This window comes from Lissotriton vulgaris, chromosome 6 (assembly GCF_964263255.1).
Source record: "Lissotriton vulgaris chromosome 6, aLisVul1.2, whole genome shotgun sequence".
Lineage (NCBI taxonomy): Eukaryota > Metazoa > Chordata > Amphibia > Caudata > Salamandridae > Lissotriton > Lissotriton vulgaris.
Genome location: NC_141694.1, coordinates 1,687,755,342 through 1,687,770,672, shown reverse-complemented (window position 1 = coordinate 1,687,770,672; position 15,331 = coordinate 1,687,755,342). Strand labels below are relative to the sequence as shown.

Sequence of the window (15,331 nt, the reverse complement as noted above, 5' to 3'; positions counted from 1 at the left end):
CCCAGTCGGATGCCAGATTGTTGTGTGTGAGTTCATTTAGACCAGACGTCGGTTGTTCGAAACTATGTCCACTTGTCTAGCAAAAGGACATATGGAACCATATTTTAAAACATGTATTCTGTGGATGAATACAAACATAAAATGTTTTGGAATTTTTAAATGCCAGAGCAATGTTTATATCTTCAACAAATTAACCTCACCCAATGAATGATACTTTTGCTTTTCTTTCCAGTATAAAATATCCAAAAGAACATTCAACTTAAAAATAAGTTTGGGAATAAAGTTATTGTCATTTTGACATGACCCCAACGCATTTGAGACATTGCTTTATGTATTTATTCTGATTAATCAAGTAAGCTGTGACTTAGCGGTACAAACCCAGCCGTGAAACTAGAGGCTTCTCTTGAGTTAGGCCTTATCCATCTGCTTTAGACAGTTATTGTTGCTTGTTGGTTTGATTGTTACTTAGGATGCAGAGGGAGATTGTTGGGAACACACTACCTACCTGTTGACATCCACTCCAGCAATACATTCATAACCTTAAGAAAGCACGTGAACAGGGACACGTTATGACTTGTACCATCCACTTTTTTCCAGGGAGGAAGGTGCTTGAGTCATTTTATGCCAAGGCGCTGTTCTAAACTCGCATTTGATTGATTGAGCTGCGTGTTGTCAAAACTTATACAATTTGTATTTTGTTGGAATATGGAGGTGGCATTCTCCTTGACTGTGTAAGTCTTGCAAATTCTAAGCAGGTCTCACATGGCTACTTGGAAGACATTTTATAAAGGCTGTTTTACTTTGAGTTTTTGTCATGTTTTGACACCGATTGCCCTACAGTGAATTGGTCTTTTGTTTTCTTAAGTATCTATTTTCACAAAAACGAAAAGCACAGCAGATACGCAGACGTGTATTTTTGACATCCTCAGGGGGTTATGATTGGGTGTTTGCTGAAACTGGAGAGGGGTTCCAGTACTTCTATCCAAGCCTTCAGGATTCAGTATCCCCAGATTTGCACCAGCGTAGCTTAGTCAGTAAGATTGGAGGGAGGAGTAAGTGTCATATTTTCCTGCTATCATCCTGGCATATATTAAAACATATTATATAAGAAGCAGAGAATGCGGGGGGCTTCTACTTAATAGATAATGTATTTATTCCCCCAAGCTACGCTGCTGCAGATTTGCCATGGGTAGTCTTCTCCCTGTGTACATTTTTTTAAATTGTTTTTGTTTATTTATAGAGCACACTGTTATCTCTTGTGTGGCCTCAAGTGTTGCTAGCTCACCATGGGAACCTTATGGGAGCATCCAACAGGAAGAGAGTATGTTGGGTTGGTCTATTGTTTTAGTCAGAATTGGGAGATTACAGTAGTGTTGTAGAAGGGACATTCAGTGTGGCGTGGCAGTTGCCTGTAACAGAAATGGTGTATAGTGGCATATCTGTGTGAAGAAGTGGGTATGTGTTGGTGCTTTGTTGGAGGAGGACCACAGGAGTATTCCGAGAAGTACACATTACTTAACAAGAAGTATTCATTTGCTTCACTGAAGGCTTGTCACAAGTAGTGACTCTGGGCCCTACGTTACTAATAACGAGGTTGACCTAAGGATGGCTAACAGGATAGAGGATGGATGAAGACAAAAAGCAAGGAAGCAGCCAATCATGGATAATATTTGCAGAAATCCAGGTCTGGAGAGAGGGTACACACCCAGTTGTAGAAGGAGACAAGCAAGTTTGCAGTAGGGACATAGAGCCCCCTAAGCAATTCACAGTTCTCTATACACACTGTACCTTGGTGTGGAATGAGTCCGTACACTGGATGTGTCAGGTGCACGAGACAGATGAGCAAGTGGCACTAAGTAGGTCGAACTTGGGTGTAGATTAGGACCGTAGTGCAGCACCAGGCCAGAGAGCTGGTGGCAAATCTAGACAGTATACAGATTATTACAGTATACCCTGGTGCTGAGTGTCAGTTCATTGTTAGAAATATTAAAAGCATTGGCATGCTTCCACGCTCTGCATGTGGGACCAATGCAGATTACACAATACCCATCATAATGCAGTAGCTTTAAAGCCCATTTGCTGGCTAAGGACACTGTTTATGGAAAGGTGCCTCCGGCAGTCCTGCTACTGCATAGAGGGTTTGCGCCAGCAAAGACTTGGTTGCTGGCCAGAGGACTCACTTAACCCCTAAGGAGGGGTTTTACTATACCATGTCGTCATTCTTCATGATGGATTTATGACCTATACACACAAGATCCACACTTAACAAAAGAATTCTGGAATACACTAAATCTTGGACACAGTAATCTCTGTTGCCATATACTGTACAAATATAATTTGAGTATTAAAACCCATTCCGGGTCGCAAATACAACCGGAACTGATCATCCATCCAAAGAGATTAGAGCCCTGAAGAAGTCGATGCGCACCACAATTAAGTGCGACGTAACACGTGTTGGCTAAGGATCTGTAGATTAAACTTAAGTGACTGTTTCAACATTGTTGTTTATTATTGTCAATGATACATAATATATACTGTCAGCTTGTTCAAGGGACTGTTTATCAGGGGTTATCCACACATTGGGGAAGCGGGTGGCTCTCCCCACCCTTATGCACTGCAATCATAAATGTACACTAGTATATACTCGCTGCGTATTTCCCAGGAGCACATTACCCTACACAGTCCACCACCGACCAAGAAGTCCCACCGCCCATTATAAAGATTCACGAGCTGCTTGAAAGGCAAACTGCATTGGACTGGAGGTCAAAGAGACACCACTAGTAAATGTCACCATATACTTGAAATCAAAAAGAAAAAGGTGAAGTCGTTGAACCACTATTGTATTGTAATTGCATTTATATAGCACTTACTAACCCTGACGAGGCTTCTCCTGCCGATCTCTGAGACCCAGTGACCATCTTCTGGATATTTAAAGCCTCAACACCATCTTGCTGTCTTTTGGGAAAGATGTAAACATGCACCTGTGTTTCTATTCTGCTGAAAGCTGGCAGTAATCCAAAGGGTTGTTTCATTGGTGTTGGCAATGTTTGCATGGGTAGGTAGCCCTAGTAAAAGTTTGGTCATTCAAAATAGGCAATCAGAGTGCTAGGCAGCAGAATGAGTTACACGCTTGAAAGTGAAGCGGAAGTGTGAAGTTTCTTTCGTTGATGGGTTGGCGCTGCTCCCACACTCACTCGATTTTGAATTATTAAACAAGTTGTTTACACATTACATGCAGCTTCAGGGTGAAGCTGCTCTCTTAGCAAAACTGTTTCTTCTCTGGATCATTTTTGTGAAATATTTTTGGGGTGAAAAGTGAGGAACATATTGCGTATAATTGAATCAGGCACGTTCAGTGTTCAGACAGGTAAGCCTTCCCAAGTGGTGTCATTTTACCAACAGCCAGTGCCAATTCTCATTTATTGCCTGACTTAGGGTCTTTTGGCGCATAGAGCATATATATTGTAAAGGAAACTAAAGAATCAGCAAAATAATGATAACATTGGTTATTGACAAACCTAGTAAACTGAATAACCAATGATATTAAAAACAAAACGTGCCAACTCTTAAATTCTTTGGAACATGGGTGAGTGTCTCTAAGCAAAAGGCAATGGTTCCTACAAATTCTTTTTTTTAAATCATATTGTGATTATTGGGTCTGCAGTGTATACTTATCTGGCCTGCATGCATAGTTGAAATGTGAGGGGAAAAAATGGGCCTTCAAGATTAACATATGACTTAGTGCATTTCAGCAACAATTGTGGGTGAGACACAGAATGGCCCCTGGAGAAAGTTTAAGGTGCAAAGGTTTCATCAGTATTAACTTGTAAATGTTAACTATAGTTCATAGATCATAGTTATCTGTGGGACAGTTAATGTAATGTAAAGGACTGCATTGCTACCATTATTTGAGGTCTGGTAAGTAGTTTAATAGAGGCCGTTACGCATGAGTTTTCTCAGTGCGATTGGATTAATGGAATAGCCTCTAAGCAGAGCTAAATTAGTGTAGGTGAAGAGAGTTCAGTTTAGTGCATAAAAGGCTGCTCCTACTAGTCTCTTCGAGCCTTGAATAGCCCTTGTCCTTTAGGAGAGGCTTATAATCCATTTCCACATGCCATGCATGATAGCCCAGAAAAGCTCTGTGCCCAAACACTTGCCGAAACATAATATTGTCCACTCAGCTGCAGTGCACCGCTGAGTTCCTCGATGTTACCTGTCTTAGCTGGTGTGTGAACGAGTGTTTATCATGAGACGAAGCCTTTCTGTTCAGGTATTTTTGAGTTCTCACCCAAGTATATAAAATGCCATAAAAAATCTGAATGCACCAAGTTTTATTTATCCAATCACTGAGCTAGGTTGATATTTTACCTCTGCCCCTTTTTGAGTGTTCTTGTTATTCCCCCTACGATCCACTGTTATCTTTATGTTTATGCTGTTGCAATCAACTTATACTCTCATCTGTTAGAGCAAGCCTGGCCTACTGCCCGGTAAAGCTACAAGAATGCTGTTAATAAATGTTTACTTGTATAACACTTTATGCTGCTGAGCCATTTGCAGGTATACACAGTCTCTTCCTGCCTTTTCTCTGGCATATGTGCCAGGAACCACTTCCTTTTTTTGGACACGTTCCCATTGTAATGCTTTGGGATCACTGCTACTAGGCTATAGTTGCATTGCATACTGGTATCTGCATCAATAGTGATCATTGTAATGGTAATTAACTTAGAAACATCCAAGGGTTGAGTGGGCTTTGCTGATATTTAAACTCCTGACCTGCACATCCCAAAAATATGCCAATGCCAGAGTTAACTCACTGAATATGGTTATGGGTATGAGTATGGGAGAAAGTGGAGTTACATAGAGATGTATGGAAACTGATTATTGTGGACCATATTGGAACACTTTTACCATGAAGAAGTTCTCTTCAGAACGAATCGTGTTGACTGTATCGTGTGTGTTTTTTGAGAAATTCTACATTAAAGAACATGAAAATCTACTATTGTCTCTGTATGACATTTTTGGGACTGCTTTGAGGGCTACCCACTCAGTTTTCTTTAGTTTTTTCTGCTTCTAGTAGCAGCACCCTAGCAACTGGTGCTGTTCAGGTTGTGGCCCGCTATTACTGGGGTACAGATTCGAAGTGCTGTTGCTCATTTTTGCCTAAATGCTTTGAGAATTGTAACTCTGAGTTTGTTTAATTGGTTGTACGCGTTGGACTAGACCTTCTTAATCACTTCAGACATGTCAGTAAACAGATAAAAGCATCTTTTGTCAATACTCGTTCAGCCAGGTAGAGTTGGTGGACCCGATTTTCAAGACACATGTAGATGTAAGTTCACAACACATGCACAACTAGTTTATTATGCCATTCACAAATTGTGGTTTTGCACTCGTAAAAAAGGTTTACTTGCAGGTGGATCTTGGTGTGAGCCAGTCTGTTACCATGGGGCCAGAGTGGGCTTCCCACGACGGGGAAACCCTATAGGTTTTTGAACACCCACATAGGTATCCGTTTACAGCAGCACATGCGTTTCATGGGTTATTTCCGCTCTAGATGCAGTCATAGATTTATTGTTGTCAGTGACAGAATTAAATCTGTTTCCAGGGTGCGTAAGGGAAATGAACAAAATGGGTGGAGATGTGGGAGAAACTGATTCTGCCCAGGGATTTCCTGTGGAATTTTATTTTTAACAATTACTCCCAGGCAAGACATTTTCAATGCTGTACACTGTTTACTAAGGTAACCACCTCTCTCCAGGTCATTACACTCTCTTTCCAGTCCTGGACTTGTGTGACGTGCTGATGGATTATTGGTGGTGTTGTCTAGTTTTGCTACCATTGTACTAGTTGGACTAACCCACCTGAAATCAGTGATTTATGTGTGTGTGAAACGTTCCGGGCTGGAGACAGTGTCCGCAATGACCTAGAGTGAGGTGGTTGCCCTACTAAATAGCTATGCACTGGAGTAGAGAGTGACTGTGGCATCTTTCCACCAGTACTATTGAATTTATCTGCATTCCAAAGATTTGTAAATGTGCGCACAGATGTAGAGGGCACCTAGACCCTACTGCATTAGATGCACATTTTATTTTTGAAAAAGGGCTCCTATTTTGTAAACGTTTGCAGACCTTCCTAATTGAGCATTCAGACATCTTAGTGCCTGGGCTGTGCGTGAATATATTAAGTATGGGCCACGAGTGTTATGTGACACATCGATAAGTGGAAGAACTGCTTCTCTTTATACTGTATGACAGGTATATGTTTAAAGACATCTTGCTGGTGTTTGCTGGCATCACTGGTCAGTCTGCAGTTCTCCTTTTAGTTGGTGTTCAAAACTGCTTTATTGTCAAAGTACTTTCTTGGGACCGATTCTGTTCTTTAGGTGGGTGAATGGATGTGAGTGACCGCAATGAACAGATCCATTTGATTTGTAGTACAGTGGCTCATAGGTCTGAACCCCTGCTAGTCTGCCTGCTTTGTTGTTTATTTGAATTATCTGTGTTTGAACGGGTGCGGCCTTTGGGCTGTGAACAATGCACCTGGCGCGCACATGCACGTTCGTGGGTGATTTGTGTGTTGCCCTCCCGCCTGTTCTGTGCTTTGATCTGGAATGAATGCTGTCCATGCGGGCATATCTCTGAGCGAGCTTTGAAAGCCTTCTTACTTCTGTTTGCTTAAAGGACCGCACCAAGGCTTCGTTGTTCTGTGAGATTTTGTGGCGAGACAGCCATTTTTCTGGTTTTCTGATTTTTGGTGTGTTTTCGGAGTCGCTGTGTTACAGTGGTAGAAACTGGTATGCTATCCTGCCTGGGAAATGAAAGGCGAAGACCTATTTACGCCTTGTTCTGAAGAGATGCACAGACTTAACATTTGATCAAGATGTTGTATATCAGACCAAACAGTCGTATATCTACGGTCATCCGGTTTATATCATTGCCTGATATTGACTCTCGTCTCTGTTATTTATGCACCTTCCTTTTTAGATGTGAAATAGGGGCATGCAGCATTCTTAATGTGAAAGTAATGTTGACTGCTTCTAGCAGGGAATAGCTGTTTTGGGCTGTATCCTGCGAATCCTGTCATTGGCGCTCCTTGCAGGGGACGAGCCCAAGGCCTACATTGTAATGGGGAGGGGGAGGGGTGGTTTGGTTATTTATCAGTCGAGAAAAAAACAGGATACTGATGCAGCAAAGGTTAATGCTTGATCAGCCAGGCTAGCTTGAATAAGTGGCGTAGCGAGCACGCCACCAGATTTTATATCTGCAGGGGTCATGTTTGCGCTCCTATAAAACTTTAAAAATAAACAAATAAATACATTCAAGCTAACCTGGCTGATCAGGGGCGATACCCGAAACTGGTCCCAGGATGCGTGTTCTCTGGCCCAGGAAGGGCCTGGCCTGGCAGCTTGGGTGGTTGGGCAGGTTTCATGATGAGCAGGGTCAAGACTGATCTGCACATGGCTGGGTCCAAACTGGAGTGGCACGTGTTTTCTAAGTACCTGAAGAATGCTGCATTCTAGGGCCTCTGGGCCAGCCTTTCGATGTAGTCCTGAGGCGGTAGGCACAGGGGTGTTGTATTTCATCATTACTGAGATGTGCCTCCAGGCTGTGTCCTTTCTGTTGTTGACACTCTCACCTCGCTACCGTATCATTTCTCTTCTACAGACATCTCACGTGACCTCTTGTCATTATTACAGACCTGCTCCTGTCAGGTCGTTAATACTTGCCTTAGAACTTGTAAAGCTACCTGCCCCCTCCGAGGAGAGCGCGTGCTAGGTTCCTGTTACCGCCAACATTCAAGTCAAGCAGTTTTGGCCACAGTGTGAACTTGTCGCTTTGTTGTCCCAGAAGATCGACTAAATAAACAGCAAGTAGGGATAAACTTCCCGTCAGACCTCGCAAAAATGTGTACAACAAGAAAACATACTGCTGTGACCATGTACGAGGAACCAAATGCCCCATGCGCCTAGATGTGGAAAAATACGACTGTCTCTTTCGTTACCCTATTTATCAGCTTTTTAAACCTGTGGTGACGATGGCAATCGGAGAAAGTCTTCGGGCCTGATTTACGGGGATGTTTCATGACCTTAAGACGCATTTATAACTTGCACCAGTTAAGCTGTGTGCAGCTGCGACTTGTTTCATTCTGTTCCCGCATATAGTCTGGTATAGTGAACCCGCTCTCCAGCTCTTAAACCTATTTACCTTCATAATATGTAAGCTTCAGCAGGAGTGGGTATGTGCTCTTCCCATCTGGGAGACCTGCTGACCTGTGAATCAGGAGAACCCCGGTTTGTGCTGAAGCACTTCTATTCTGTGTGCTTTGATAAAGTATTGTTTTCCATGGGAGCGAGGGGGCTTTAAGCACTCTTTTCTCATTCTAGCCCTCACTGGACTCTCCGTGCACTTTCCATATCCCTGAAAGTCCAGAATTCTGTAAAATGCCTGGCAAGGGCATCACTGTCTCTTATATGCCTGCGGTGGGTGTAGCATTTCTCCAGGTATTGGCTGAGTTTTTCACCAACCCCAAATTAACTGATTTTTTTTATCTGTGTGCCCGACACCCTTTGATTATTCTGCCCATCTCACTCACCCTTTGTATGAACGTGTTAAAATTCTATTCTGTTAAATGTTTTTAATCAAGAGGTTTCGCCATGGCCAGGTGTAGACTGCCTTAATCACGTGTCCCTTCTCTGTCACTAGGTTTCTGTAAATACAATTGTTGACAAATGAAATTGTTCCCTCGTCCCGCACTTTAATTTTGCCCCCAGGTCTGGAAATGCCTGTTAACGTTTGCATACTAATAATAATCAACCCTGGCGAGGCTGAGAATGTGACATCCATGGTATCATCAATTAACTACAGGAATCCCACAATGGACGCACGGGGTCGAGTTTGAACTGTCGGCTCTTAGACGGAGACTATTCAGGGGCCTATCACAGCCAATTTGACGCATTAAGACTTTTTTAGAGGTACAACAACCCGAAGGACAATTATTCTGAACAGAATTCCTGCACCAATCTTCCACGAAAGTGGGATGCATTTTCTGATTGAATTTGGAATGGGACAACATAATACAAAATAATTAGCTCCAGGGTTTTAATTGTATTCACTTGGGTAGCATTTTTGCAAGGGAAAGCGACCAAAAGGCCACTATAAGTATCAACCACTGTGCAAATATATTGACAATTTCTGCTCATAGGGAGCGGACCAATGTAATCAATCTGCCAAATTTGAGCGGGCAATTTACCTCGATGTAAGTGACCTCGAACAATCTGAGGCACCTCTTTTTTCCTAGAATGCTGGCAAATGGGACAATGTAGAATGACATCTTTTATCAAAGAAAAAGGGATATGAATCCCTCTATCGGCAGCCCACCTGCTAGTGGCTTTCTCTCCAAAATGTCCTGCTTTCTGATGGGCCCACTTCGCCAATCCCGCTAAATCAGAATCTTGCGTGTCAACCACTGCCTCAGAAATTTTAGACTGTTCATCTGCAATATTATGAAAAAATTTGTCAAGGGAGTCAATTGGAGTATGAGCATCCACGTGAAAGATTGTTACAGTACTCTGCGGGAGCAATTCCCAAATTTCTTGCCACAATTCTTTACCCCATAATTCTTTGGAATGCAATTCCCAATTATGAGAATGCCATGTCGGTAACCACACCGCTAGTCCATTTGCAGTGGACCAAGAATCAGTGAAAATATGACATGTGCCTGGTAGCTCCTGTTTCAAAACTTGGTAAACTGCATAGAGTTCAGCATATTGACTACTCTTACCGTCTCCAGTTGTGCATAACAATTTCTTTGTAACCGGGTTAAAAGAGACGGCTTTCCAATGTCTTTTGTCACCAATGAACTTCGCAGGACAGATCATCAAATGATTTACCCCACTGCACCGGAGACTCCTGCACCACGGGAACCGAACATTCACTTTCCGCCTCGTTGGAGGGCGCCTGCGCCACTCGCTCATGTAAGACTGCCACACCTTTCGGGCCCACACGTGCCCTGTCCTGAATGTACCATTTCCATTTAATCGCACTAGCCTCCTGAGCATGTCCAATTCGATGGGATTTAGGTGAACTCAAAACCCACTGCATAATGGGAATTTCGGGCCGCAAAATCACAGCATGGCCTAGGGTCAATTGCTCGGTATCCACCAGAGCCCAATAACAAGCAAGCAACTGTTTCTCAAAAGGTGAGTAACGCTCACCAGCTTCGGGTAACTTTTTGGTCCAAAAACCTAATGGCACTTTTTGTCTGCCCTGCTTTTGCCACAAACTCCAATTGGCATACAGGCCTTCCACGGACACATTCAAATCCACATCACCTTCACTCACGGGCCACAAATCCAAAGCATACTGAATAGCTTCTTTAGCCAAATTAAAAGCAGTCTGTTGAGGTTCACCCCATTCAAACGCATTCTTTTTACGAGTGACTCGATACAGCGGAGCTAAGATTTGACTCAAATGGGGAATATGCTGACGCCAAAATCCAAACAAACCAATAAAACATTGAGCTTCCTTCCTGTTTCTGGGAACAGCAAAATCAAGTATTTTTCGTTTAACCTGTGGAATCACCTCTCTGTGACCCTCATGCCAATTGATTCCTAAAAATTTCACAGCTTGAGATGGGGTTTGTAATTTGTCGGGATTAAGTTCCCAACCTTTCGCTCGCAAACAGTCAATGATCAGATCTAAATGGGACTGCACCTGATCTTGCGTTTCACCTTGAATCAAAATGTCGTCAATATAATGACAAACCTGAACTTGTGGAATCGTGGGAACTTCAGACAAATGTTCAGCCACCAGCCGGTGACAGATTGTAGGACTATGTACATATCCTTGAGGAAGACTCCGGAACGTCATTTGACGTCCATTCCAAGTAAAACTGAATTGTTCCTGACATTCGGGGGCAATCGGAATTGAAAAGAATGCATTAGCAATATCAATGGAAGCATACCATGTACCTGGATGTTTTTGAATTCTCTCAATCAGTGTGACAATGTCAGGCACTGCAACAGTCAATTTGGGCGTATTTTTATTCAATTCTCGATAATCAACAGTCATGCGCCAAGAGTTGTCACTTTTGCGCACGGGCCAAACGGGATTATTCCAAGCAGATGTGACCGGAGCAATGACTCCTGCGTCAACCAAATCCTGAATCGTAACGGTAATTTCATCATGACTACCTGGGATACGATATTGCTTTTGAGAAATTACTTTTGTTGCCAAAGGTATTTTAATAGGTGGCATGCGTAAACGGCCAACCCGTACGGGTCTGGTCGAAATGTACTGTCGTGTACCAAATTGATAATATCCATCATCCAAATGCAAAGTCATACCTCTCAAAATGTCAATTCCAATGATGTATTCCAAAAGTGGCACAACTAACACAGAGTATTCTCTACGAGGGATTCTACCAATTTTAATTTCGAGTGCAGTCTGCACCGCGGGTGTTTCTTTACCACCCAGACCAGTAATTGTAAAGGACTGTCCATGAAACTTTCTCGATTTACCATGAATTAGAGTGGCCTCCGCCCCAGTATCAACTAACGCTCGGGCCCTTTGGATATTACGATGTTTCCAATAAATCTCAATATCTACATAGGGTCTGTAATCTCTGTGGGCCCACCTGCGTACCGGAGCTTGACCTATATCCTAGTCATTTTTCCCGCGTTCTGTCAACCAAGATAAATCAGGGTAAATGTTTTCGGTTTTCTTCGGTATTAGAATATCTTGTTCATATCCGTCTCCATTACGAAACGGATTAGTGTCAGGTTCAAAAAGATGTGAATTACGGTCAGAGAGTCTGTTACGACCCTCCCTCCTTCGTACGTCAGGGGAATAACTCCTTGCATCTCGTCGGCTGTCGGAAACACGATCATCACCTCCTCTGTCACGATCATCCTCCCTCCCCCTTCCATCATTACGACGAGGGGATCCATCACGTTCATAGCGCCGGTCACCACGGCGATCAGAATTCACACATCGTCTCTCATCACCACTGTCATCCGAACCACGATCATACTCATTCTTTCGCACACGACGGGCACCCTCCTTTCGATCCAGACCACGCTTACGAAACATATCCCATAAGCGATTATTAGGTTCACCATCAATGTCTTCCTTTTTGACACCATCAGCAATGAGAGCAAGGAACATGTCACGTCTAAAGAATTTGTAATCACCACCAGTACGACCCTCAGGCCGAGATTGTCTTTCAGGTTTAAACCATTCACCCAACTCACCAAGCTGACGAACAGATTCGAGCACAGCAGACAAAGGATTGCCAGTTTGGTTAATCAATAACGTCATCATGACCTGCTTATAAGCAACAGGAGAAGAACGTATAATGCGATTACGCACAGAAGACGTTAAAAGACCATCCAATAATCTGTCAGCAGTACTAAGGAAAATACACGTTTTCATAACTTCTTCCTTTAAACGTTGAGACGCATTGCGCAGAGTATACCACGGCTTTTCATCAGTAGGCCAATCAGACTCTGTAGGATATTTATGATTACAGCCGTCGGACGCAAGCTGGAGCAAAGAAATTTGACCAGCACCATTATAATTCCGAAAGTGATCCTGAATCGTAGAATCAGAACTCAAAGAGCAAAATCGTAAGCAATCAACAGCATCGAGCATAATACCGGCAGCGCCAAGCTCATAAAGACGCACCATCCAGGTAAGCAAGGTCTCACCAGGCCGTTGTTTAAATCGTTGCAGGATGTCACTGATCTCCTGCTGAGTAAAATCTTCAATACAGTCAAGAGCGATACCACCCGGATTACCAGGGGCTTGTTGTAATTTCCGTCGAAAGATCGGATGAGCAGAAACTGCGGGAAGAGCTTCCGAGGAAGCCCGCATCTTAGATTTAACAGAACAATCAGGGCAAGCTACGTCATCCACGTGGGAAGAACGAGCACGGTCACAATCGGGAGTTGAATCAATGCATGAAGCAGATTTACAATCACGTCCGGAGCGAGAAGACTCGCGCTTGTCACCCTCCTCCGCCGAGGAGTCAGAAGTATGAGAATCCCAGATATTACCGTCCCACTCATCGGGGTTCCAATCCATTCCAGCTTTCGCTACAACCATACGCACTTTGCGTGTAGATACACGACCACGACGATGTTTATACTTATATCGTGCAATACGGACTGCAGCTCTTTCAGCAATGGTTTGGTATGTCTCAAGTTTGTCGGCAAGCAATTTATTTTGACAACGCAACAAAGTATGTGCATTTTGTAATTCAATACACTGTCCTTCCATATCTTTAAACTGCTTCTGTAACTGAACAAACTTCTCATGCAACATTCTGTACGCATTAAGAACAATCCACCCTCTGCGTCCTAAAATAGGAAGCTCATCACCCTTCACTACTGGCGCTTTCTGCAAGCACGACACCACATCGGCAGGCTCTGCCTGCTCCAAACATGAAGACCAATTTTCACTCAAACCAGTAGAATCAGCCCACTCACGTGCCAAGGCCTCGTAAGGGGTACATTCCCAGCCGGGAATCTGAATCGGTAATTTGAAAACCGACGATGATTTTTTCGCAAACATAATGATACACAAAAAATATATATATACACAATTATAAACAAAAATTTTATACGTACAAGCCGAGCGCAAACCAACAAGATTAAAACAACACAATGCACACAGGCTTCGTAAACAGTTCGTGACGCCAGATGTTATGGCCGGATTTTCTGTTTAGATGGGATCAGCCCCCAGGGGCCCCTGGGACCCAGCCAAAACGTACTCACCTTCCCTTCTTAGATCGTATTCACAATGCGTAGATATACAGATAAATATACAGGTTGCACCTAAGAATGGGGAATAACAATATACATATACAGATTTTCTACAATATCTTATTCACATCAGTTGGCCTCGCGGTCACTCCGACCCAGACCGTTCTACCCTAGGGCAGATCTTGCGCACAATCCGGTGCGACTACACATGGGCCTGCAGAACCCTATGCTCCCGTTTCCAAACGCTCAACAATCCTGTCGAACTCCACGTCAGTGTCCCCCCAGGCGCTCTCACTTATTCAAGCCACAATCCTGTGGGTATCGGCACTGGTAGTCCTCCCCAGTGTTCTCACTAACGCCGCATATCAACGACGACCACCTTCCTATGAACAATTATCGGGATAATATCTCAGTTACCTACTCGGAACAAAACTATAATAATGACTGTAAACACGGTTCCAAATTGTATGGTGTACTTTCTGTTCTTGGCATCAAGGGTCCACTCACTCCCTCTTTGTTCGATCACCATTTACCTGATCGGGATTACACATCCGTCCACATAAACAACTTTCGACTAGAAGATGCATTCACCAAGATTGAACAGGAACACAAGGCACACAATAATTCCATAAGAATTAGGGTATTTATTAACAATAGACACAAATCACATTACTATGCAACATAACTTCTGCAAAGAAAAGGTAAAGATTAGGACTGGTCGGACGTCACCTGATTAATATGAAGTTTGGACTCGGCAGTCATCTAGGTTCCCTTCTCGTCTCTGTGTCCTGGCTCGCCTCGCAGTCACCCTCAGCCGTCACAAGTACACGTCTGCACCGCTAGGCTCAACCTCGTCTGCTTCCCCTCAGGACCTCGGAACCTTGCTGAGTATTAGCTACCGTCTCTCTCTCTCTCTCTCTCTCTCTCTGTATTAGTGCGCTCCGCGCTACTTCTCGTTCAGTCTATCTCAGAGAGTTTCGGTCTTAAATCTTTCTCCGACTTCAAAGATGGCGACTTGTCCACCATGAACATGAATAATGGCAGAGATGCTAACGGCTAGATGCCGCCTACGGACTAACTGACAAAAAGACTAACACCTTCGCTAATATCAAAGCCCGTTCCTTCATGGAAATTCACGGCCAGTAACCTGCCGCCCACCAAATTCTTGTACCTCCCCGTACCAAGGACACTTTCCCAGCCGGCCGGCCTGAAGTTGTGTCTTCGGAGTGGAGAAAAATACATTCCTTCGATAAGGGTCAGCCTGAACCGGTTCTCTCCAAGCGAACAACAGCTTGAAACTAAAACATTACACTTAACCTAGAAAGCCTTCTCGGGCTACCGGGCAGAAAGCAAAATGGAGTCTGTCTCGTTTAAGGCCTACGGAGCCCATAATATGCATAGCTCCATGAAAAACAGATCGGCATGTTAGCAAATGAGTGAATCATGACTAATACTTATATATCTAACCCCTCACTTAAATTCATAAGCCTTACTCTAAGAAAAATAACACGCAAGTGCCTTTATGTATATAAGACAGGGTCCCTGTCTATCGGCCTAATCCCTATGCTA

At 43.5% G+C, this 15,331-nt stretch overlaps 1 protein-coding gene across 1 annotated transcript in view; it reads left to right on the top strand.

Moving 5' to 3' along the window:
• Positions 1 to 15,331, top strand: part of PTPN14 (protein tyrosine phosphatase non-receptor type 14) — a 496,593-nt gene that overhangs the window by 1,160 nt on the left and 480,102 nt on the right. The gene's annotated exons all lie outside the window — the stretch shown is intronic.